The sequence below is a fragment of the Anthonomus grandis genome, chromosome 22 (assembly GCF_022605725.1).
Source record: "Anthonomus grandis grandis chromosome 22, icAntGran1.3, whole genome shotgun sequence".
NCBI classification, from domain to species: domain Eukaryota; kingdom Metazoa; phylum Arthropoda; class Insecta; order Coleoptera; family Curculionidae; genus Anthonomus; species Anthonomus grandis.
The window spans coordinates 32,161,212-32,186,586 of NC_065567.1; the positions used below are offsets into that span (position 1 = coordinate 32,161,212).

The 25,375-nt window shown below is 28.2% G+C and overlaps 1 protein-coding gene across 1 annotated transcript in view; it reads left to right on the top strand.

The window, feature by feature from the left end:
• The first annotated feature begins 286 nt into the window (after positions 1 to 286).
• The window catches only part of LOC126748098 (protein Tob1-like), a 109,290-nt gene continuing 84,201 nt past the window's right edge, over positions 287 to 25,375 (top strand). The window contains exon 1 of the mRNA XM_050457098.1: positions 287 to 445. The gene's annotated coding sequence lies outside the window, so the exon portion shown is untranslated. The remainder of the gene's footprint in view (positions 446 to 25,375) is intronic.

Here is a 25,375-nt window from a genome sequence, read left to right on the forward strand (position 1 = left end):
CGAGCAAGTTAAGATCGGTCGGCTGACACCCACGCACGTTGCGCTGGACCAGGGCGGGCAGCTACGGCTCGACAGCATCCCCAAAACAGAACTCCCGGTATGGATGAAGCTGGGGCATATATAAAACGCTGATGACGCAACTGAGCACGGACGGCCGATAAACAAACCGTCGTCTAGGCGACGACGCCGTGACGTCACGCGTGACGTCAACGTTTTTGGAGCAAAATCAAGCTATATATCGACGACGGGCGCTGCTAACCGTCATTGTGCATTACGGCGCTGAGAGCGACGCGGGCGTGTTAACTCCGTGAGGTGATCGAAACTTACACTAGTCCACACTTTTTTATATTTTTCTACTTTTATATCTGACATTGTATACTTTATTTATTTTTTAAAACGGCGCGTGTATCGCGTATGCATCGTTTTTTGATAATCTACGCTTCTGGTAAGTATCGCCATCTATAAACCCTCCACAGTTCCCTAGTAACTTGAATCCAATCATATGTTAATGTAGGTTATCAGAGAGTAACCCAAATTGGATGGGACCTATCATATTCAACCGACTAATGTACAGTTTGTGCATGACCTTAGTAGTTCACTAAGCTACACTTTGACCTTGTCAGTGCCCCTCTGGTGTAACCTACAAAAACTGTGGATATATATGAAATATAAATAACAAAGATCTTCAAAGTTTCATCCATTTATATAGTAAATTTAATTCAGTTATAAAAGCTTTCCATGTTTCTAGGGTTTTTGATTTAACCCTTTCACAATACTTTTAGTTTTTCTCAGCAAAATTATACAAATACTCCCTTTAAAATATAATTTAAAGAAATGTGTCTCATATCCAATTAAGTTATGCATCAAACACTACTCAGTTTGAACCGATTATATACTAATTTTCTGGAATTTTGTGGAATATTATCACGTTTTTGTCTACGAGTATTTAATTAAGTAATGTATATAGTGTGACTAATAAATTTTCACTTAAACGTATTTATATTTTTAACTGAAATTTGGATATAATTTGTTGGTTACTTTATGGAATTTAGTATTCATATTAATTTAATAAAAAATCTCTTTTATTGATCGTCTTATTGTTTTTGTTAGTGTTCAATTATTAACGTTCAAATTATTAACTCTTGCGGAAAATGTGGCAGACGATATTAAACTATTTGTAATGCAGATCAAAATTACAGATACTAATTCTGTGTCTAAAATTATGTATCCCCTTTATATTATCCTACTTGTGCCATTACAGTGGATGTATTTGTAGAAGACATGGAAGAAAGCACTTATTGTACCAATACCAAAAACTAGTTGCAAATAGTAATTTAGATAAATAGCTGTATACTAATTTAATTGCATAAAAAGTCAATACATTGCTAGAAACATAATGAAGATAATATACATTATAAATTGCATCGTCCTTTGGAAAAAAGATCTGTCCCGCGATTTTTAACAACTCTTCAGCTACTGACAAAAGAAACCAACAGTGATACAAACCCGTTAACCTAAACTTAATTAATTAGGAAAATATACAAGAAAAAACCATCAAACTAAATAAATTATTACAGAAACAGCAACAACAGATTTGCACGAGTGTGCGCTAAAAATCAATATAAGTAATTAATAATTTTCCCATAATAATTAATTATCGACGAGAGGGGGAGGGAAGAAACAATGAATAGCAAGAGACGTAAGATAAAGTTCAGATAATTTTTATTAATGTTTAAATCAAAAAGCGAATGCGTGCATTTACATTGTTAAAGAGAAAGAAAGCAAAAACTAAAGACAAACGTAAAACAAAAATATATGAACATACTAATTAGGAATCTATACTTGAGTCTAGAGACGTATTAGTTTTGCAGGCCTTTTGAAACTATTTAAAGTAAACATTATTTATTGTAATTAAAAAGTCATCTAACTCTATACTGGAATCTTGAAAAGTAAATCGTTTTTATGTTACAAGGTGTTTTATAATTCCTATTGAAGTTGGTTTTTTGTTAATATTTTCGAAACGCCTGGTCGTTATTTTTTGAAATTTTTATCGTATAGTACTGTTATTGTTGTTAACTGATTCTATAACATTTTATGATAAAGTGTATACAGGGTCGATTAAAATTAAAGGTCAGCAAAGTTAAAAATGTCATAACTTTTTTCTGGTTACTTTTTAATTTATTGGATAGTAAAATTAAAAAGAACCAACATTTTTACATGAAAATGAGCTCTTATCTTATTTCTAATGTTTTGCAACCTAAAGTCAGAAAGTATTTTTGATCACGTTTAATAAAATTAAAAGGTATGTCACAAATCATCAGGTATAAACATGAGATATTACAAATACTTAATTTTAAGATCAAAAACTGTTTTCTTTGTTTAATATGTAATTTCAAAATTGTAAATAATGTGTAAATAATTAAGAAAAATTAAAACAATTAACTTATTAGCTAAGACAAAAAAAATGAAAATACCAAACAAACAAAAAATTTCTTGAAACCAGAGGCTTCTATCGAAATAAGATAAGAGTACCTTTTTTATGTAAAAATATTGGTTCTTTTTAATTATACTATTTAAAATATTAAAAAATAACCAGAAAAAAGTTATGGCATTTTCATCTTTTAATTTTAAACGACCCTGTATATATTTTAGCATAATATGTTAATTAGATCTAAATAGAACTGGGCGATAACGTGTTTATTTGAACTTTTTGTCTTAAAAGTACTCAAAGAATCTCCTGTTAAATTTATTGTATATATTTAATTAACACCCTGTATTTACATTTTTCTTTATACATCTTAGCTATACTTTGACCTTGTCAGTGTCCCTCTGGTGTAACCTACAAAAACTGTGTCTATATATAAAATATACATAAATAACAAAGATCTTTCAAGGTTTCATCCATATATATAGTAAATTTAATTCAGATATAAAAGATTTCCATGTCAATCTACTTACCGTTTCTAGGCTTTTTGATTCAACCCTTTCAAGATACTTAGATTTTCTTTATATATTATAGTTTTTCTCAAGAAAACTATAAAAATACTCCCTTGAAAATATAATTTAAAGAAATGTGTCTCATATCCAATTAAGTTATGCATCAAACACTACTCAGTTTGAACCGATTATATACTAATTTTCTGGAATATTATCACATTTTTGTCTACGAGTATTTAATTAAGTAATGCATACGGTGTGACTAATAAATTTTCACTTAAACGTATTTAAATTATTAACTGAAATTCGGATATAATTTGTTGGTTACTTTATGGAATTTAGTATTCATATTAATTTCATAAAAAATCTCGTTTTTATTGAGCGTCTTATTGTTTTTGTTAGTTTAAGTTTCAAATTAACTAAAATAAATGTTTTCCTCGTCGAATTAAATTATGCATCTACTATGACTAAAAAACCTGTACCTCAAAGTATGACATTATAAATAATTAATCAAAATTTAAATACATTTTATAGGAAATCCTTATTCCCAGACTAGTAGTAGTTAAACTATAGTTAACTAATTTGGCGCATTATTTTATGACTAAAATGGTATTTTATATCGTTTAACTAGTTCGGGTGATTTTTCAGTATTCTCTATAATATTTTGGCTAATTAAAGTTATTAAACTTGCCTCGATAATTAATTTAAAGAAGTGTGCTCCATGTCCAATTAAGTTACGCATTCGTCTAATTAAGTTAAACCAACTAAACACTAATATCATAGAATATTCTATTTATTACATATTTAATTATCAATGTTCGATTAACGATACAATACGCTCCGACTAATACATTTTTCCTTAAAGTTATGGGGTTCCAAGTTCAAATTATTATTCAAAATATACTTGGCATTGACCTGTTATTTCCAGCCTAATAGAGTGTCTTAACCAATTTGACCTATTTAGTATCAAATTATTTTAATAATAGAAAGGATTTTCGTTATCATTTAAATAGTTCTGAATATAAAACATTGCCTTAAAAATTAATTTAAAGAGATGTTATCTATACCGAAATATACACTTTAAAGTTGACCCTTATTGGTATTGGACTAAAACAGTTCGGTCGTTCAGTGGTTCTGATATAAATATTGAATATTTAAAAAGCATCCTCTATTATAAAGCTAAATAAATATTTGAGGTTTTAATTGCTATCAGTTTAAATCAAATTGAACAAATTGTTAAACGCATTTCAAATCATTTTTTACATCTTTAAGGTAATTAACGTCAATTTTAGATCAAATTTTAATTTTATTTCAGTTTTTTGAAATCCTCCTTTTAATTTTATTGCTTAATGCAACTCTTTATTATTAGTGATTTGGCTTAAAAAAGGTGATAAATCAATACAAAAACTGATTTAAAAATTATTTAAAATAAAAATATCGTCATATCCATGTAAGTTATGCATCAGGCATGACTAATAAACATCGATAAGCAACTTTTAAGATATTATTGCCATGTTATAAAAAAAAATTAAATGATTTTTTTGAAGGCCCTATCCGAAAAACTGCCTAATTTGATGAAAAATAAAAAACAATTCATTCATGTGAAAATGCTATATTTAATAAATGGTTTTCAATATCCAATTAAATTATGCATCATCTACAAATAATGAACTTTTACATGTCCAAATTATTATTTAAAATAGGATTTCAATAAACATTAAAATTCCAGTATATAAATCTGAGTTTCTATGTATTGTTGACGAAAAATCCATAAGCTGGCTTACTTTTATGTAATCATCATCTAATTTAATATAAATTAGGTGAAATTATCCTGCAAGCGCTATTTATAGTCTGATCGATAAACCGTATGTAGTTTAGACTTTAGGTTATTATTTGATTAATATTTTAAATAGGAAATGGGTGAAAGTAGGGGCAAAACTTACCTTAAGTAAATGCAATTTTGAGAAAGAATAAAATCGAATTATGTTATTAGTTAAGTTTTTTATTTTATACCGAAATGTTTTGTAAATTTCCAATGTCATGATTTTTTGTTGAGAATTCTCTTGCCTGATCTATCTGTTTAATAATTAATTATTTTATATCAGATTCATTTGTTTTATATAAAGATTTTTTTAATATTTAGTCCACATTTTTATTTTATTTAAATAAATATTTTATTAAATGTTTTTAAACGGGTATTTAAACGAAACTTTTTGAGGGAAATAATAATAATCCCATAGAAAGGGATTACAAATTAGTCTGATTGTGTTTTATTCTTCAGTTCAAGAAATTAAAAATTGAAAAGTGAAGGTACTCAAAATAAATGGTACTTTATTTAAATCAAATTTGTTTCAGTACAACCTTATCAATCTTCATTCTGAACGCCTTTAATCTCCAGTTATGCATCTCTCTTTAACACACCTTTTGTACCAAAAAGTCTCTCTGCTTAACTTTTACTTTGTTAGTATTAAAGCTAAATACCTAAATTGCATTTATTCCCGGTATATATGCTATCTCATATCATTGCCCAAAAAATATAATTAATAATGACTTCCACAATTTTTTTAACTAAACAACTGGATAACTACTGCAGTTATCTGACAGTTTAGATAAACAAATTTATTCGGTTTTTGTGGGTTTAATGCGCTTTAATGGTACCACCGAACTAATTATTCCAATTTAAACTTAAAACCAAGGGGAAAAACGTTAATAATTGCTTAATTATTTAAAGGTCACATTACGAAATCGGTCGTTATTGTTTAAGCGTTTTATCGCAATTTCGATAACCGAAATTCAGCGGCTAATATACGAACCCAAAAAATGTAAATTAATTGTTTGTAAATAAGGGAATTAATTTTAATAAGAATAACTCTCATATATTAAAAATTATTAAGAAAACAATTTTTTATAGTGATACTCTTGTCTCTGTTTAATAAATTACAATTCATATAAGTGTGTCTATGTGCGTAAGAATTTAAAACGTATTGATTTTAATCGTAAAAATGTAACCTAATGTAATTATAAGTAATACTAGTACTAGTAATTATTATTAAGATAATCTATTACACAAGGACAGACTGATGTAAATAATAATGTGTAAGACAAAGATAACTCATCTTCTTTAATTTTAACAAAAATCGTATTTTATAGGAGTTATTTAAGATTAACTAAAATATTTAGGTAATTAAAATAATAATAAAATAAATGATTTTCTTTTTATTAGAAAGTGATTAAATTAATTTTTAACTTTTTTTTATATTTTAATAATATTAAAAATTCCTTTTGAGTGGACAAATTAATTCAAAAAAGAAAACTAATTAATAATATTAAGTTAAAAAAAAAGAACAATTAAAATGTGTTTTTAATGAATATTAATTACTAATTTAGATTTCTTTAATCTGGCACTTTTTAGTGGTTTTAATTTTTTCTATTTGATATTATTTTTCAATTTATTATTTTTCCATTTAAGTTTTAGTAAAAAAGGTCACGGTAGGTAACATTTTTATAAACCATCGTCTTTGTCTAATTAAAAAAATCAAAACTCGATTTTTTCAATCTTAAATTTAACTTAATGTAACATTCAAATTACAATTCATATATATATGTTTCTCTATGTAAATGTTTAACTTGTAAAGTATTAAACACGCATTTTAATTGTAAAAATTTAACTTATTGTAAAATTCTTTATTTATTAATTGGATTTTTATAAAATTAAAAAAAACTGTATTGCTAAGAGAATGTGTTACACAAGGATAGACTAATGTGAACAATAATATGTAAGACAAAAGAGGGTGACTCATTTTTTAATTTCAACAAAAATGGCATTTTATGGAAATTATTTTGGTATAAATTAAAAGATTGATTAAGATCAAATTTAAATTCTTCGAATTTTTGCAAAACACCTACATAATTAAAATAATAATGAATGAAATGATTTTTTTTAAATTCGAGAGTGACTAAATAATTAATAATTTTGAAAAATGTAGTCCTATTTAAATCAATTAAGAATTTGTACGTAAAGAAAAAATTAAAAAATGACATACAATTAAAAGTTAGAAAAATAATAAATGAAAATCGAAAAAAAAAAATTTTTTTTTTTGAGAAATTTTAATACTAATTAAAATATTTTTTAATTTGTCACTTTTAAGTGATTTTGACGAAAACAAGTTGAGAAAACTTATCTCAAAAAACCAAATTTTTAAATTTAACTTAATGTAAAATGCTGTATTTATTATTCAGACTTTGACAAAATTGCCAAAAACTATTTGGAACTTACTAAGAGAATGTGTTAGATAAGGACAGTCAAATGTGAATATAAATGTGTAAGACAAACATAAGTCATCTTCTTTAATTTTAACAAAAATGCAAATTTATGGGAGTTATTTTGGTTTAAATCAAAGAAGACAGTTGAGATTAAATATAAGTGCAACAAGTAAATGCAAAACAATTAAATAATTAAAATAATAATAAACTAAATCATATTTTTTAATTAAAAAGTGATTAAATAATCATTAATTTTGAAAAAATGTAATCCTAATTAAATATAAAATTTTCACGTAAAAAAATAAAAAAAGGCAAATAATTAAAAGTTAGAAAAATAATAAAATGAAATCTAGAAAAAAAACATTTTTTTGAGAAATTTTGGTACTAATTATAATATTTTTTCAATTTAGCACTTTTTAGTGATTTTGACGTAAACAATACGAGAAAATTGAATAAAACAAAGGATTAAAATTTAATTAAATAAAGTAAAATTCAAATAATTTTAATATTAATTAATATTATTATTTTTGTTTTAACTTAAATTTTAGTGAATCACGATAACATTTTTTATTTAACGTTATTTTAATCGTAAAAGATTCGTTAATTGTAAAATTATTGTAAGATAAAAGAAGATAACTCGTTCTTTAATTTTAACAAAAATCGCATTTTATAGACGTAGACAAATTAAGAAAAAAAAGTTTCAAAATTTACTTAAATTAAAGTAAAATTTAAATTTTGATAATTTAGTGTGAATTTACAAAAAATATTATTAGTTAATATTTTTAATCATAACTTTAACTTTAATGTAAATTAAAATGGATAATTTTTTTTTGGAGATGTTCTCGTCTTTGTTTATCAAAATTTTATTCATATAAGTGTGTCCTTGTATGTAAACATTTAATTTGCAGATTATTTAAAATGCAATTATTTTATACGTGAAAGTTTAACTTAATGTTTCGAACTTACCACGAAAATAAAATAATAAATAACTTATATAATAAGTAAGAAAATACTAAGAGACTAAAGATAATGAGTTAGGCAAGGACAGACTGATAAGAATAATAATGTCAAAGGAAATGATAACTAATCTTGTTTAGTTTAAATAAAAATTGTATTTTATAATAGTTATTTAAGCTTAAATAAAGATGCAACAACTAATTGCAAAACAATTACATAGGTAAAATAATAATGGGTTATAGTGATTAAATAATTATTAACTCTGAGCAATTTTAATCTTATTTTTAATTTTTTTACAATATTTAAAATAATTTATTAATTGAACAAACTAATTTAAAAAAGAAAACTTTTTATTAATATTTAGTAAAAATAAATAAAAAGATATACAATTAATAAATAGAAAAAGAACAAATTAAAATGTAAAAAAAATATGTTTTTAATGAATATTTAATACAATTACTTTTTTAATTATTTAATACCAATTTAGATTTTTTTTATAATTTGGCACTTTTCAGTTAGTTATTAAAATAAAAATGTTTTAAAATTAAGTAAAATTTAAATTCTTATTTAAGTTTTGTTTTTTTCTTATATATTTGATTTAATAGGTAAAAATATGTAAATTTCCAAAAAATATTAATTTTTTTAATTTCATAAACATCATGACCTTTTCTCGGAGATGCCAGGAATATTTTAGTACTTTAACGAATATTCCTAATATGTCTTATTAAAGAACACCCCTTTCAGTAATAAAAATCAAAGAATATTACTGAGTACTATGACAAATTAAAAACAAAAGAAACAATTAATAAATGGATAAAATTTTTAAAAAATTATATTTTTTAATATTCATGTCTTAAGGCAGGACAATATTATTAATAAAAATGTATAAGACAAAGATATTCTTTAAAGAGTTTTTTGCGCATCTCCGCCAAGACTAAAACTCAAAATTACTAAAATAAAAATGAACATGGCAGCACAAAGACGAAGCGTAAAAGTGAAGAAAACAAAAATTTGTAACGATGTCGTAAATGTCAGTCAAAGAAGAAAGTCGTGCCTTTTACTTATCCAGCATGTGCAAAAATACTACGCACTATAACATAAAAAATCAATAAACTATTACATTATTAATCTACGATTAAAATTAGACAAACGAAATCAAGGATAACGTTAATTTCGCCCGAAAACTTGCCACATTTGGCTCCCGTAAATACCGTCGTGGAATGTTGGCAGACCGCCACATAAAGTACTACATAACGTCCGATGTAGGCCAAATCCCGGCACATTAGCTATGAACTTGTGACATTTTCATTTTGCTTTTATCATTTCGAACAATCATACAGCGAACATACGTATTCAAATTTCTGTGAGAAATTGAAAAATATTTATTTAATCCTTTGATCTTTTTTTACGAATCTATCTTTGTTCGACGTATTATATTATGAAAATGCACTGTAAGACATGAAGAATAATGCCACAATAAAATATCCCAAAGTAACTTGCCAATGACCATTACTAAAAAACCTAACTGGGCCACGTCTAATTTTAATCCTCCATTAAATATGCCGCCGACTATTTTAGAAAAAAAAACCCTTCAAAAACGACCTTAGAGTCAAAAAATAACATACAGCATAAATTCCTCAAATTAATTTCTTTATTATTAGCTGTGGATAATTTGGCAAAAGTGGCAGTATTTTTTTTTTAATTAAATCAGTTGCTCTATAAACAATTGTTTATTATATTATAGTATTTAGATTAAAGGGTCCTTATTTAAGCCACAGTATATAAAAGAATTATTAATTAAATATTGTTTAGTTAGCGATGAGCATTTACAGGGTGTAATTAAAATTTAAATTACGAATTAATTTTTAATAAAAATATTATTTCAGCCTAAATAGAAAATGGTTAAAATTAAATAGATGCCAGAATTAATTGGACAAAATTATAGTTAACGTGGGCATAAGAATCAAAGAAGTCATTCATTTCTAATTTGTTAATCACTTTGTAATTCCAGCACGTTTATTTCAATTGTAGCTTTTAAAAAGGCCAAGTAAATTAAAACAAAAATCAGTTTTTTGATACAAAAAGTTTCAATACAAAATTTGCTAAATTAGGAATATAAAAAAAATTGATAATACAATTATTTTTGCACTTTTGGGTAACTTTAACAAAGATGAAAATTAATTTTTAATAAAGTTTTGAATTTTAATCCATTTTTTTTTTAGTTTAAATTCTTGCAAAAACGTATCGATACGAAATCACATTAAATATTTTTAAAGTGGCTTAAATGTTAATCTGAGTGCTCAAAAAACCATTGGGATATTCCAGAAATAAACCTAGTAAATAATTTATGGAATATTCTCTTAATGAACACATTATTAAACAAATAAAATCCTGAAAAAAATTTTGGAAAAATTTATATCGTAAACATCGTACTTGCTAAATTACGATCTCAAGGCTCTGTTTACCATACGAACGATATCAAAACAAAAGTTTATGTAATCTTTGCTAGGTTTATGGTTGGGATGCGATTTGCGATATCGAAAATCAAGGTCCTGTTAATTTAAAATTTTAATAAATTTCAGACGATGCACTCAAGGTTAAAATCCGGTTTTCGAGTAAACGGTAACAAGCACAAGTTTTATTAAATTGTCTGCTATTAAGTGAGTCATAACGAATAATTCTTCCATGTCACCCAATATCCAAAATATCCATTTTAAAATTAGCCTTAAGCTCCCACGTTAAGTTAAAATTAGTTGGTCAAAAATTTCCAAATAAATATATGCAAGTCTAAATTGGCAGACCTGGATATTGTTTGCTCTTAGTTAATGTTAATAACCCCCTTAATGACATTTTTATTTTTAAATTTATGCAAAGCAACTGGGTTTTGATTCATCGGCGAATTATTTCAACCTTAACGATGATATTGCTTTTTATACCCAATAAAATCTTAAATGAAATACGGGACATTTGTTTGCCAAATGAAACATTGAAATAAATTAATTTTAAATTTAAATTAGCCAAAATATTAAAGTTTTCTTTTTTCTTATTTGGACCACAATTTAGCAATTCTTTTGGTAATTCTTACTCTTCCAACCATAGATTTTAATGAAAATATATTTTTTTATTACCAAAATTTGTCCTCTATACTACATATAATCATAAAATATTACCAATAAAATATTCATTAATTATCAATAAATTACAACATGTTATTAACAAACGAAAGCTGTATTTGCATTTTTTTATTACTCTTACATAGATACTAAAAAGGAGACGTCACATATAAAATATAGTCAGCAAAAACTTGCATACGCAAAATTCACTACAAATGAATAAATTGAATACGTACTGGCGGCAAAAAATAAGCAAAAAAAAAACCGAAACCAATTGTGCATGTGACGGCCCTGAATTAATTTACGGTTAAATACTATATCTCAATCAATAAATATTGCGTAAGGAGGCTCATGTGACAACAAATGTTCGTGGTACATAATATAATTCATTTATTGATTTTTTTCTTAATTTAATTTTGAAAGTGAGCGGTTAATATGATGCAACATTGACGTCATATACTGATGCAATGCAATTTTCAATGTCAAGATCTGCAGGGATTAATTTTCAATGATGAATTAATGTAGGGATTTGATATACATATATGGTTCACAAAACCGTATATAATAAAATATTTTTTTCTTCGCATCTTGCAAATCTTACTGCGTAAATAAGCACTTAGCACTTAATTATTATGTAGACTGGCTTACATATAATAGCGTTAAATACATAAGCAAACATTTAGCATGAATTCTAAAATCTCATGCATGATCTTCAAGATAATATATTCATGTAAATAACAAGTGATACAAATTTTATGATATTCATTCAATAATCTGTTAGAAAGTCTTTTCGTCAACGTTTGGAATTAATACAAATAAAGGATGGAATAAAGGGGGCAATTGGAGATAAGGTGCGCAAAATCAATATTTTACGTATTAATTCGATTTACAATTAAGTGAAGATATTGCCAAGAAAATCTTGTTAAAAGTCTAATACCCATGAATCAATTAACTCAAAATAGATGCACGTGGCCATAGTTTTTTGTTACATTCACCAAATGCAAAACTTTAAAAAAAGATGCACGTGGACCTTATTGAAAAATGTTTGGCAGCATTTTCTCGAATTGTGCTAGCTTAGTTAAATTTAAAAAAAAAACATATAAATGTCAACTCCTTATTATGTAGCGGAAAAATAAGAGAGAAAAAGAACGTTATAAAATATATATGATTTTGTTGTGCATTTTATATGGGGTGAGTCATTTAAAAGTTTATGTAGAGATTTATTTATAAAATTTCCCAACCTCAATTTTTTATATGTTATAATGAATTGAACACTGGCGAAGTTAAGAATATTAAATAATTATATTAAATATTTTGTAAATTTTTCATTTTCTTCAGGCTTCTTGAATGATCTCTTTCAGACGTTTGACGTCACGTATCACGTCACGGAATTTTATATAATTTTTCATTTTCTCCAGACTTCTGGAATCATTTCTCCCAGGCGGCACTTCCTATTTATTTAATGGAATTGACGTAATTTTTATATTTTCCTCAATTTTTTCTAGTCTTTTAGAATCGTGTCTCCTTAACGTTTGACGTGACTTTTTATTTTTGTCCAGGAATTTGACGAATTTCTCCTGCTTTCCAAGAATCCATGACCTTGTGAGTTTTTTAATAAAAAAAAAATTATAAAAAAAAAGAAAATCGAGCTTGGATTTGTAAAAAAGATGATCAAAAGTTACCTTAACTTTACTAGTTTAATGTAAGATTCAAGCCTAATTTTTTTTAAGCATCATTTTAACTGGCATTTCTGCACAATTAAACTAAGATATTTTAAAAACAGTGCCTTAAATCATAATTTTGCAGGAGTAACTTTTTTTCCAAATTAAATGGAGAATCTAACAGTTGACTTCTTATAAAAAAAAAAATTTTATCAACTCGCAGATTTGAGACAAAAAAGGACCAATGCCCTCCGTATGTTAGGCCACTGGCAATTTTTTTAAGAATTGGTTATTCAGTAATTGATAATTCACTACAATAACCTGCATGCGAAATTTAATTAAAATTGAGCTGGTAGTTTACAAGTTATGATAAATAAACAATTAATTATTCTCAGCTTTAACACCCTGTATCTTTGTTATTATACATTGATGAGAAATATTTATATCTTTGGCTGCATGATTAGCGAAACTGTAAATTTGAGTTAATTCATTAAAAATGTATTTCATTAAAAACGAATTTGTTTTAGTACCGCCCTAAAGTAAAAAGTACGTAAAAAAAAATGGGTCAAATTCGTTTGTCCCACCAGAACTCAAATTCAAATCCCTTAAACGACTTGAAATTTTCAGGATATGAGAGTTGATAACGACTTAAGAGCTGTATACTGTATTTTTGGACTACATCAATACACAGGGTAATTATTAGCTGCTGCATAGGCTGAACTATAATTTGTATAAAAAGTGCTTTGACGAAAATGCTTAGTTTTATAGGAGAAATGACATATTTCCAGCATTTTTTTCTTTCTTGTAATTTTTTTTTACGAGTACTGGTATTCTCAGTTTTTTGGAATTTTTCGCTAAACGGTACATATTTGATTACTTCATTATTTGTCTTTCAAATGCCGTACAACCAAAATGTTTCCAAACTATACAGGGCGAGCAATAATGAACTTTTCTTATAAAGGTCTGACCCAAAAATCATATTTTCTTTAATAACTTTTTAGGAATGAAACCTGATAAAATTTATATTTTCTTAAATAGTAAAAAATTTTCTAAATTGTTATTTTGTTAATTTACTATAATAATCCGATTATGTGTGATTAGAATTTTCTTATCATACATTAACAGTTTACTAAAAAACTTATACTAATTTTTGATGTATTCGAATTTTTGCGTTTTTTTTGCAAGTTGAAGTCCCTGTACTATATTAAAAAAACTTAACTTTAAAGTCCCAAATTTTGTTTTACAACACATACTAAAATTTCAGAATTCCATCAATAGTAGAGGTACCGAAAAAAATACGTTTTTCATCCATTTTCCTCCCTTTTTTTCGATAAACAAGGGGGTGATCAAATCCAATATGGCCACCAACAGAAGGTGTCTCAGCATGTTTTTTTTTGGAAAGATTTCACAGTTTTATTAAATTTTTAATGAAGATTATCTAAAAGCTGTTTATTAAAGATAGCATATAATCGGAAAATCTTTGTCTTTCCGAATATCTGCATATAAATTGTGTATTGTGGCCAAAAAAATTCAGCAAAGTTATCACGTTTTGAAAAATTTTCTTTTTCTAGAAAAACACTTTAGGGTGCAATTTAGATGATGTTAATAAATTTTGATAGAGAATTGATATTTCGTAATGGCGCAGATTATTTAGCAGAGAATTTTTTCAGTCAGAGATCTTAATTTAAAAAACTTTAAAATCGAAACTTTATAACCTGCTAATATTTAAAGCAAGGGTAGGTAATTTTTTTTGGCACTAGTTAAACCAACTGGCCAACAGCTTTTGCATCGAATTTTAATTAAATACATATTTCTTGCTATTAAGTTTTATCTCGATTTTAACCTATTGTAATGTGTGCACTTTGATTTATTACATAAATTTGTCGTTTAATCTATCTTATATAAGTAGTTTAAGTTTTTAATTAAATATTGTATATCGCCTATTAAAAAGAAAACATTTTTTTAGTCTGTAACTAGTAAAATGCATACATACGTCAAATGTAAGCATTTTATATGTGTTAACATCAGAGTTGATAATAAATAAATTTATTTGACTTTCAGGTCACGCGACTACCGTAACTTTTTTGCTTTTAGTCCGATTGAGTTGATACTTCATATTGGAGATGCTTTTTTTTTAAATACGTTAATTACTTTTGACATATTTTTGACGTTTTTACTTTTTTTCGACAAGTTCTTGGTCAAGTGATCAATGCGACTTTTTTGCTATTGGCTGGAACTGATTGAAGTATTGATTTTGAGGTTCATGCGCTTTATAAAACATTATTTGATTTTGAGTATACCATTGAAGATTGTTTTGCAAATATTTTTTACGTAACTCATTTAGAGCGACTATATAACTTATTATGGTTCTTTGAAGCATAATACCTTAACAACTGATCCTCTCTTTCCTCCACATATAAACAGTGGTCCTTCGACTAACTTAGTTAGTTTTAAAAATTCTTATACATTTCAAACTGATTCCCATGAACCACAACTATAGATGTGAAGCGTCCATACGTAAAACCATAATTATGCAACTTGTTCATAATGATATTACATCGTATTTTCTTCAATATTAAATCACGTGCACGGAAGGAAAATTAAAGTTAAAAAAAAAGGAAGTCTCGTCGAAAACTGGAGCTTATAAATAGAGTCAAGTGTTCCCCGAAACCAGGTCGCGTCTTAAGGGTAGAAAAATCAATAGTAATACGCGCTCTTGCTCTCGCCAACGCCCTCGCCGCGACAGTAACTGTTACGGATGAAATTTTATTAGTTTTAATGGGGGCACAGCTGAGGGCATTTTAACCATCCGCATTAAGGGTGTAATTATTTTTTTTACTAGTTTTTTAATATATTAGCTAGATCACCACCACCCTCTGAATTACAGGGTGGAAGCTGTATGGGAAACTCACTCTGTTTTTCAAACTGACCTTGAAAGAATCATTCATTTAAATAATATCTCGGATATATTTAGTTTAAGTCAATTTTTTTCTGATCCAACCAGAATGTCTGCACTTAGCCTCTTACTAATTAATTCAATTTGTTGTGATGCTTCTCATATTATTATACAAGTTATTGGAGTGCCAGATGTGGGTATTTCTGATCACCTCTTGGTTAAATATGACTACTACTGAAACCGATAATATTCACTATTTTTTTAGGTCTTTGGATCGTATAAATTTAGCTCAATTTCAGACTGATCTTGAGATGGCCCCTTGAAAACCAATTTATGCTATTGAACATGTTGATAATGTGCTTTTTTTGACAGAAACTATATTAATGCTTTTTGACATGCATGCTCCGTTAAAAAAACAAAACAAAAAAAAACCATATAGCCCATGGATCAGGGACAATATTCGATTTATGAGATATCTTCGTAATCAGGCATTCTTAGTGCTTTTAGCTTTAAAAAATTCGTATTTATGAAGTAGATACTAGTGTACGTTGTCAATAGTAAGCGTAAAAGAGAAAGGCCTAGGAATGAAAAGAAGGAATGATCTAATTAAGACAAGTAAAGAAGATCGCAATACGATTAACTATAATATAACGATTAATCATAATGCTTATAATATTAATAATTATCCAGCATTTACTCGACAAGAAAATAGGATAGAGAATACAATTAAAAAAAAACAAACAAGATAGAGAAGAATAAGAATAGATGTTAATTATGATAGTAAGAGTGGTGAATCATCTAACTAACGACAGAGTAAGACAGATAAGAGAAAAATGTTTACATCTCTTCTACCTTATTATAACTTTTGTTTTTAACCTACTAGAGCATAAAAAATGTTAATGAATAAATAACTGATTGCTGTGGAATTAAAGCACAGAATTCATAACATACAAATTGCATCAACACTGATATTTAATGAATAATTTTACTTAAGGATTGATTACGAAACAAGAACTGAGTAATGAAGAAGTTATTAAATAGTGAACATTAAAAATATAACTCTTATCCCATTAATCACAATCACAATCCTCTTGTTTTAAAAATTAAAATTCCAATTTAAGGAATAAATTTTGTATTTATTAAGGGCTCTGTCCGGATGTTAAATTAAAGCTTTAATAAGAAATATGATAAACAAAATGCAAATCTAATTAATCAATTTATTTATGAATGGCAATTAAAAAAAAAGTTTACATTTCCAATATGTTTTTTATTTTAACCCCAAATTGATTGGAATCAACCATTTTTTATATTTTAATATAATTTAGTTAAACCACGTATTATATTAATAAATTTGTGTTAAGAAATAAAATAAGGTTAATGCTTAAACATCGAGACATAATTTCGAATAAGGACCCAATAAAGAAAATGTACATTTAATGAATAAATTTATTAAAAATTAATTAATCGGGAGTAAGGAATTAGTTTATTTGCAATAAAATAGGTAATAATCAAGTTAATATTAGGTAATTTTCAAAATATCGAGTTAGAGAATAAAAAAGGAAGGAAATATTATTCATAATAAAATTTTAAAACATCTTCTTAAAAGGATTATTGGAAAATTATTATATGAACAGAAACTTATAATAAAAGGCACAATAATTTAAGAAAAAAGGTAAAAAAAGAGGTTGCTTAGTAAATTTATTGAATAAATTATAAACGTTTAAGATCCAATTTAAGGTGTTGAAAGTACTTAAAATCCAATTCATTGGAACTATTAAAAAGATTTAAGAAATGTAACAACAACTGCCATCATTGCTGAAAAAAAGGCTTATTTAAATCAAAACTTCTCAAACTGCAGTGCTAATGAAAAATGGGGTGAATTAAAAAATTAAATATTATGATATATACCAAAAGAAAACCAAATAACCCTTTGGGACCCAATTTTATTTTTAATGACTTTAAGGATGTTTTTGCGAGTTATGGTATTTTAAGAGATCATTTGACAATATATACTAGTCAAAATAAAAAAAATATATACAGGGAGAGCAAAAAATCGTTGGACCAATGTATACCAGCGGGATTTTTAGGTGGGTTATACCAAAAAAACACATTTTTGTATATCAACATTTTTAGACAACCCGCAAAGGTAAGTATTTTAGGACGAATGATAAAGCGCAAAACAATGCTTGCACAACCCTACATCGCACATTGCACAAATAGTACTGGTTCTACGTTCTTTTTTCTGAAAAGCGCAACGAGCACATCTTCGCCGTTTCGATGTTTCTATTGGAAGGTGATCACCCACATTTTTCATCTGTTTCTTCAAAGTTTGAGTGAAGTTTGCTGTTCGATTAGGTCCTCTGATAAGATAAATAAAAATTCCAGTAAGGGTTTCTTTTTTTGGGTACGACGTAAGTCATTATATATTACCCAGCTGTTAACAACAGCAATCATCAAAAGTCGATAAAATACTTTTTTCCACCATTTGCATGATTTTCTGCCAAAGTCATACATACCACTCATCTGATCAGCCAGATCCCCATGATTTCATTGTAGTATGCAATAGCAGTGGGACATGGTACGTCAACTCTCTGCCCAGTCTTGTCTTTTCTCTTCACACAGGTCATATCAGGACTATGGCAGTTACTCAAAAGAATAACCTGCTTTGCCATTTGATCGCAATAGAGTTTGTTTGATTTAAAAAAAACTCGCATTCACCCCTAGACATTTTTCGTTTTTCGATTAATTTTTTTGGCATGTCTTTTCTTGTAATAATGGCTGTTCCCATAGCTGGGTATTGGAGGGAATCCATCAAACGGACTGATGTAAAAAATCGATCAAAGGCCAGAACTACGTTTGGATTTTGTATCACATAATTTTTTTGGAACAGTTTCGCCCAAAGTTCCACTCCTTTCAACGTCGTCCTTGCCGCAATATACATTTGCATCGTATGTATATCCTGTTTTGGATATACATACGATACATCTAGACCATAATTTTATGCCTCTTTTCACAGGTTTTTGTGGCATCTATTGTTTCCGTGAAGATCTTCCTTTGAAGCCCACCATGCTCTCGTCAATACTTTGACTTGTACTGTCGGATCGATATTTCTGAAAAGTATATTTGAAGCAAGATAGAAGCTCTTGTACAAAGTAAATATTACTGGCTCCTTCTGGCTTACTGCATTATTCAAATAAAGCTTGGATAGTAAAAACAAACACCTGTTTTTGGATATGGCCGATTTGATGGCCTTGTTTCCCAAAGATGGATGCGATGACCAGTAATAACGAAGTTTTGGCACCTTATTGAAACACATAACTAATGTGCAGCCAATAGTAATCATAATTTCCCCTGCATCAGTGAAACTCGCCTGCTTTTTTTATTTTCTTCAGCAAGAAAAGTAAATAAACTTCGAGGACAAATTTTAGTTGAAGGATGTATGATACATTGACTTTCATTTGGAATGCTAAGTCTTGGGACATAGGTATTTGTAGGTGATGACCAAATTATATTACCAATTGTAACAGGAGTTTCAGCCTCTTGATCTGAATTTTCAGCAGAAATAACGCCGTCGTTGGGTTGGGTTAGGTTCTCGTTGGCATCACTTTCAATGTCTCCACTATCTTCGTCCGAAGTATCCGAGGACTGATACAACTCGTTGGACTCTTCACTATTATGGAATGGGTCTTCTTCTGAGGAAGAGTCTTCATATGGGGATTGCACCTCTTCTCCGGATGACAACTCTTCTAAATTATCAGCAAGATCTTGAAGCTCTGTCCTAGTCAACTTCTTTCTTGACATACTGTAAAATACCATTAGGATATAAATCACCCTATCAGAAAACCCACTGGGACACATATATCCCATAGCCAAATATTACACCCAAAATGCAAAAACCAAAACAAAAAAACCATCAAAATACTTTGCTATTACACCTAAACAGATTGTTTCAAAAACCACACAAAAACTATCAAATTTGTAAAAAACACAGTGTCAAAAACCAACAACGTGCTCGCTTTTCGGCGTTTACAATCAGAATGACCTCCAAAAAGCGTATCGCTGCCTGTCGAAAAATTGTTAAAACCTTAAAATACCCGCTAATAACAAGTTCCATTAAAAACGGGACAGATAGCGCCCAGCAGATGTTATGAAATGTATGTTGGGACTTATTTGTCCCATTGGGGCCAAAAGGGTTAAATGCATATTTTACCCAAATTGCCCAAAATAATAATAAATCTAAACCGAAGTTATTAAATTTTTATAAAACTAATTTATTGCCTAATGAAAATTTTGATGATTATTCTTGATAGTAAATCTAAAGCCTTTGAAGCTGATGATTTAAACATAATAGTAACCTCTTTGGCTTGTTCATTCATAATTCTTCTATAATTCATATCGTTAATAGTTGCATACAAAAATCATATTTCCCTTTTATTAGTAAGTAATGGAGCTTCAAACTATGTCTTTAAATTTAATATAATACCTCCTAAATAATCGGGGTTTCAAGCTTAATACAGCTATTCAACTACAGTGACTAATATATTGGTTGATTTGATGATGTTTCAAAATTCTGGTGATGTCACTGTCTTGGTACTGTTGGATTATTCCAAGACCTATGACACTAATAATCATGATATTATAGTCACTATTTTCAAGTCAGAGTTGACTGTGATTTTTGAATGTGAGACACTCTGTTTGTTGTGAGTGCAATAAATCAAATGTTTTGGTTGCCAAATTTAGAGTAAAGGGCCTAAAATATTAAAAATATCATCTCTATGAAGACACTCAAATCTGCGTATCCTTTAAATCGGGCTTGGTGGCAACTATTATTGATCAAGTTAAGAGTGATTTAAATATGCTACTAAAAGTCTCAGATGGTCATCTATTAAAAATGAATCCTGATAAATCTACAGCTTTTTTGTGCAACGAAACTGCGAAATATCGACCACAGAATACTATACAACCCAAACTTGGTACAAATATAATATCATTTAGAGAATCAATGATTTTTTGACTGATTTAAATTATTGCTTCAAAATTACGATCAAAATTATTGATTATAAATTAAAATTTAAGGATCATATTACTCTATGCTTAAAAAGGGCCTATTCAATGCCTAAATTTAACTCCAAGGAGATGCATTGTAATGATTTGGTGTTGTCTCACTTTAATTTTGCAGATCATGTACATCACCTTTTTTGAATAGCCTGGATAAAAGAAGCGTTCAAAAGGTTTGGTATAAGGCATAAAGAAGGAATATATACTTAATTATTTACAGTGGGGTAGCTTAATATGGCTGACCGATGTACAACCTTGTACTCTATTGCCTTTTTTTATAAAGTTATTAAATATAAATTCCCTCCCTATATTTACCAAAATATAACATATCAGATGTCTATAATGTTAAATTGCGTAGATTAAACCTTCTAACAATAACTGTTCATAGGACTGAATCAAATCATGATGATCGAATTGCCTTTCATATAAATAAATACAAAGTTTTGGATTTTTTCTTGCCAGACTCTAGTTTTAAGGAGAATTGAAGATATGTTGCTTCTAAATGCCTTAAGTATTTTTTTTCTCTCGCTTTCCCTTTATCTGTATCTTTTACATTTTAAATTCTTTCTTCTTTTCTCTGCTCTTCTTTTTGTTCGACAATTTTTATTGTGCCATCATGATATTATAAAACCGTATTTTAGTTAAACTCTACTTTTGTTATAAGATTTTATACAAATAGTAATATTCGTAGTTAGCATAATAATTTTTCTTTCATATACTTTCTACACCGAAGCAAGTTAATGTGGCCTTTTATTTCATTATAAATTATAAGGTGAAATGTATTATTGTGATCTTTTGATATGAAATAAACAAACCGTTTATTATTATTATTATTATTATTATTATTATTATTATTATTATTATTATTATTATCTGGAGTAAACTTGGATTTTTTGAAAGGCAAACATTTATGAATTGTTTTTATCTCTTTTTTTTCTCTCTTGTTTAAAATATGCTTTGTGTGCATCTTAGTGACTATAAATGGCATTAAAAAATTATTATACAAATAAACAGGAATATTATAAATAAATATAAAAAACAAGGATATCATCACTTCCTGGCATCCATATTTTCCTCGCCTTGCCCAGAAGTCCGTGCCATTTACAACTAAATGCTAATTAATAGATTTCAACCACGAAAATAATACGATGATCGCCTAAAAATGTCACGCCTATAAATCGAGAATATTTTTTTCGAAATTCGACGCAGACTTGTTCACGATGATCGACGATGCATCTAAACAATAATTCTGCCCGATAATAATTGAAAAATTGCATTTCAAATCAAGTTTGACCTTCAGGGGTCTGACGGAATAATAGGAGACATTAATTTATTGGGTAAACAAAGACCATTCAATTTGTTTAATGAAATTAACTAATGCGGATAATACGTTGTTGGTCGACTCAATAAGGTTTGGTTTTGATGTGTTTTTCTTGTGTTTTCCTTGTTAACTGCCACCGTACAAATGTCTCGAAGGAAGTTAATTTACTCATAATTAATGAAAAAAATTACCAGGTCAGGTCAGGTTTAGTAGGCAAGCAAATATTGAAGTACCTCAGGGGGCTCTTTTGGACCTATTTTATTTAATCTTTATACAAATAATATTTTAAATATGCAATCATATAAAGAAATTACGCATTTTGCAGATGACTCTGCCATAATGTATAAAAGTGACTCCTGAAATAGTCTCAAGAATAAAGTAGAATCTGATTTGCTCAAAATGTTCAAGTGGTTTAATAATACAAATCAAACTATTGAATTTAATAAAATGTATTTCATGCCATTTGGGTGTGGTTCTAGATCCAAATTTCATCAACAATTCTTTGATGTCAGGTAATAGGGGCTTAAGTCAAAAAATATAGTTTTTCAGAAAACGAATGAAGCCTGAAGCCTGAAGTTTTTGATATTAGTCAGAGTATTTAATTCTTTTTTAGATCAAATACTATTCATTATCTACAAAAGTGTATTTTCCAAAATTTGAATGACTTTATGAACTGAAAAAAAAGTTTTTTTTAGCTTACTGATTTTTAATAAAGGACTTATGTCAGAACGGAGTAACTTTTAATAAGGCAAATAATATCAAAATACATGTTTAAAAAAACACAAACTAACTTTTTTTCCTTTAGAAACTAATTAATTCATTTAGCCTACGTAAGTATTTAATTTTGTTCTTGTTCTACTGCTTCATCTACTAGATCTGGGTCATTATCAATAACTTTATTATCGGTAGGTAAATTTGGATAAAATTGGTGAAACACTGGTGGCACCAAAGAAAGAAGCGAACACAAGTCTTTCTTTTTTTCCTTTGATATTCGAAGTAACCCTTTAGTATACAGATCCTTAACTACCAAATCTTTTAAGTTTTGACTTTTGCCCCGTCTCAGAAAGCTTATAATTTTAAAATCTTTAGTATCAGATATAGAACTTGTAACGTACCATACCGCCATTATTATATTGTAGCCATTGCACATTATGCCAATAAGACTGTTCGCCTAATATATTTTTCTTTCTGTTGACCATTACTGATTTTAATAACCCGGAAAAATCCAAGAATTCATTTTGCTCCATTTCATGGACTTTAAATTGTCTTTTTCTTCCAGTTTTTCTCACCAACTGGTACCAATCGTGTGGATGATATACTGGAACTTCCATTTTCTTTTTTCGCTTTTCTATTATGGAATGATCAACATCACATTCCATATGTGTATGCCTAAATATTAAGAACTTGTGGTTCATCGTTAAATTGGGATTTTCACTTTGAGCCTTTACAAACATAGCAGCGACATGACTGTTTCGATTTTGTCCACCACATGTGTCGGAGTAAAAAGTTATATTATTTACATCATTGGGCAAATTTTTAATGTGAGTGTATAAGCAGGAAGCAATTTCATTACCTCCCCGAGCAACCAATGCTTCATGCCACATGTAATGCGTCGATTCTCCATTGCTATCATGCACTGTTAAATTATACGTCCAGAGCTGACGTTTATAGAATGCTACTGAAGAAGTTATAAAGGGTGTTGGAAGGCACTGCTGGAGATCAAAACTAAAGCATTTTTTATGGGGATTTATTTTAGCTTCCGTCTTATCTTAGTAGTAGCTTCGAATGCAGCATTAGCTTGGTTGTGATGCAATTCCTGTTCCTTTTGTAAACGAATTTCATTTCTTCTTTATTTCCTGACTTAGAAGCAACCTGTATATAGCAGGTATCAACATATGGCTTTTTAATTTGTGAAATACTTTTTCATATATCGTTCTTCCCACGGGATTTTGCCATCCTTCTTTGTACAGATCGTACATAATTCGCAGATTTAGGTGCGATGGTAGGTACCTTTTATCATTTGTACGTCGTGTATAATGACTCTCGTGAGAAGGGAACGATTTAATATGTGTACGCACTTCATTTAATTCCTGTTCAGATTTTTTATTTACGGAAGGTGTTATACCTCTTTGATCTTCAACAGTAATGCCAGAAGTGCTTTGCATTTTGTTTTTTAGAGCTACTTTTATAAACTTTTCCTTTTCATCCAAAGTCTTACAAAAACAATCTTTGCATACAGATATTCTTTTTCCATTTATTTCAAAAAAATATTCATAAGTTACTTCTCTGTTTTTTGAAGAGTCGCGTTTTCTTTTACGACTTACTCGGGTATCTTTGGAATTAATTAGATTTGCAATAAATGTTACCCTTTTGCTATGGGATCCTAAGGCCCAATATTCATCAAACATTTTTTTTCGAACGTCTTCATTTAGTGTTTGTGAGCTTTTTTTTCTACAATCTTTTAAAGGCTTCATATGTCTTGCATTTACCATTTTACCGCTTATATTCACGTAACTTTGTCCAGAATGAATTTTTTCAGTTCTCTCTTTTTTTACAACCCGGGACCACTTTTTTAATGGTTTATCTATATGAACTTGTTCAATTTTTCTTGTGTGTGTGATTCTAAAATTTAAAAAATATAACGATCTACAAACTAACATACTACTTTGAATATTAGTAGAGGAAATATTAGCCTTTGAACGACTTATTTTTCTCTGAATGGACAATAAATCAATGTTGTCGTCACTGCTTTCACTTTCAGATTGTCCAGGTAAATAGTCCTTATCTGCATAACTGTCATCTGAATTTAAGATAGCTGTCAAATCTGTCGTCAGTGAAGGGGCTGGCGATGATGTTACAGACCGTATATCTATGATCTTCTGTTAGCGACACAGCTAAACTTTTATTTATTGTATCGCCGATAACTAGAAATGTAAAATTAGTCAGTAACATATACGATAAATTGAAAGAAGTCGTCCATATTCTCAAAGAGACCCTGATATAAATAAATCAAAGGAGAACAACACAAAGTCTCGGTCTCAAAAATTCTTAAATTTGTTAAAATGGTGAGATGTGTTTCGCTCCTAAGAGCATCATCAGTAAAAAATAATGTAAACAAAACCAAACAATATTATAAAAAGGAGTTTAAAGCTACCGATATTGCCGAGAC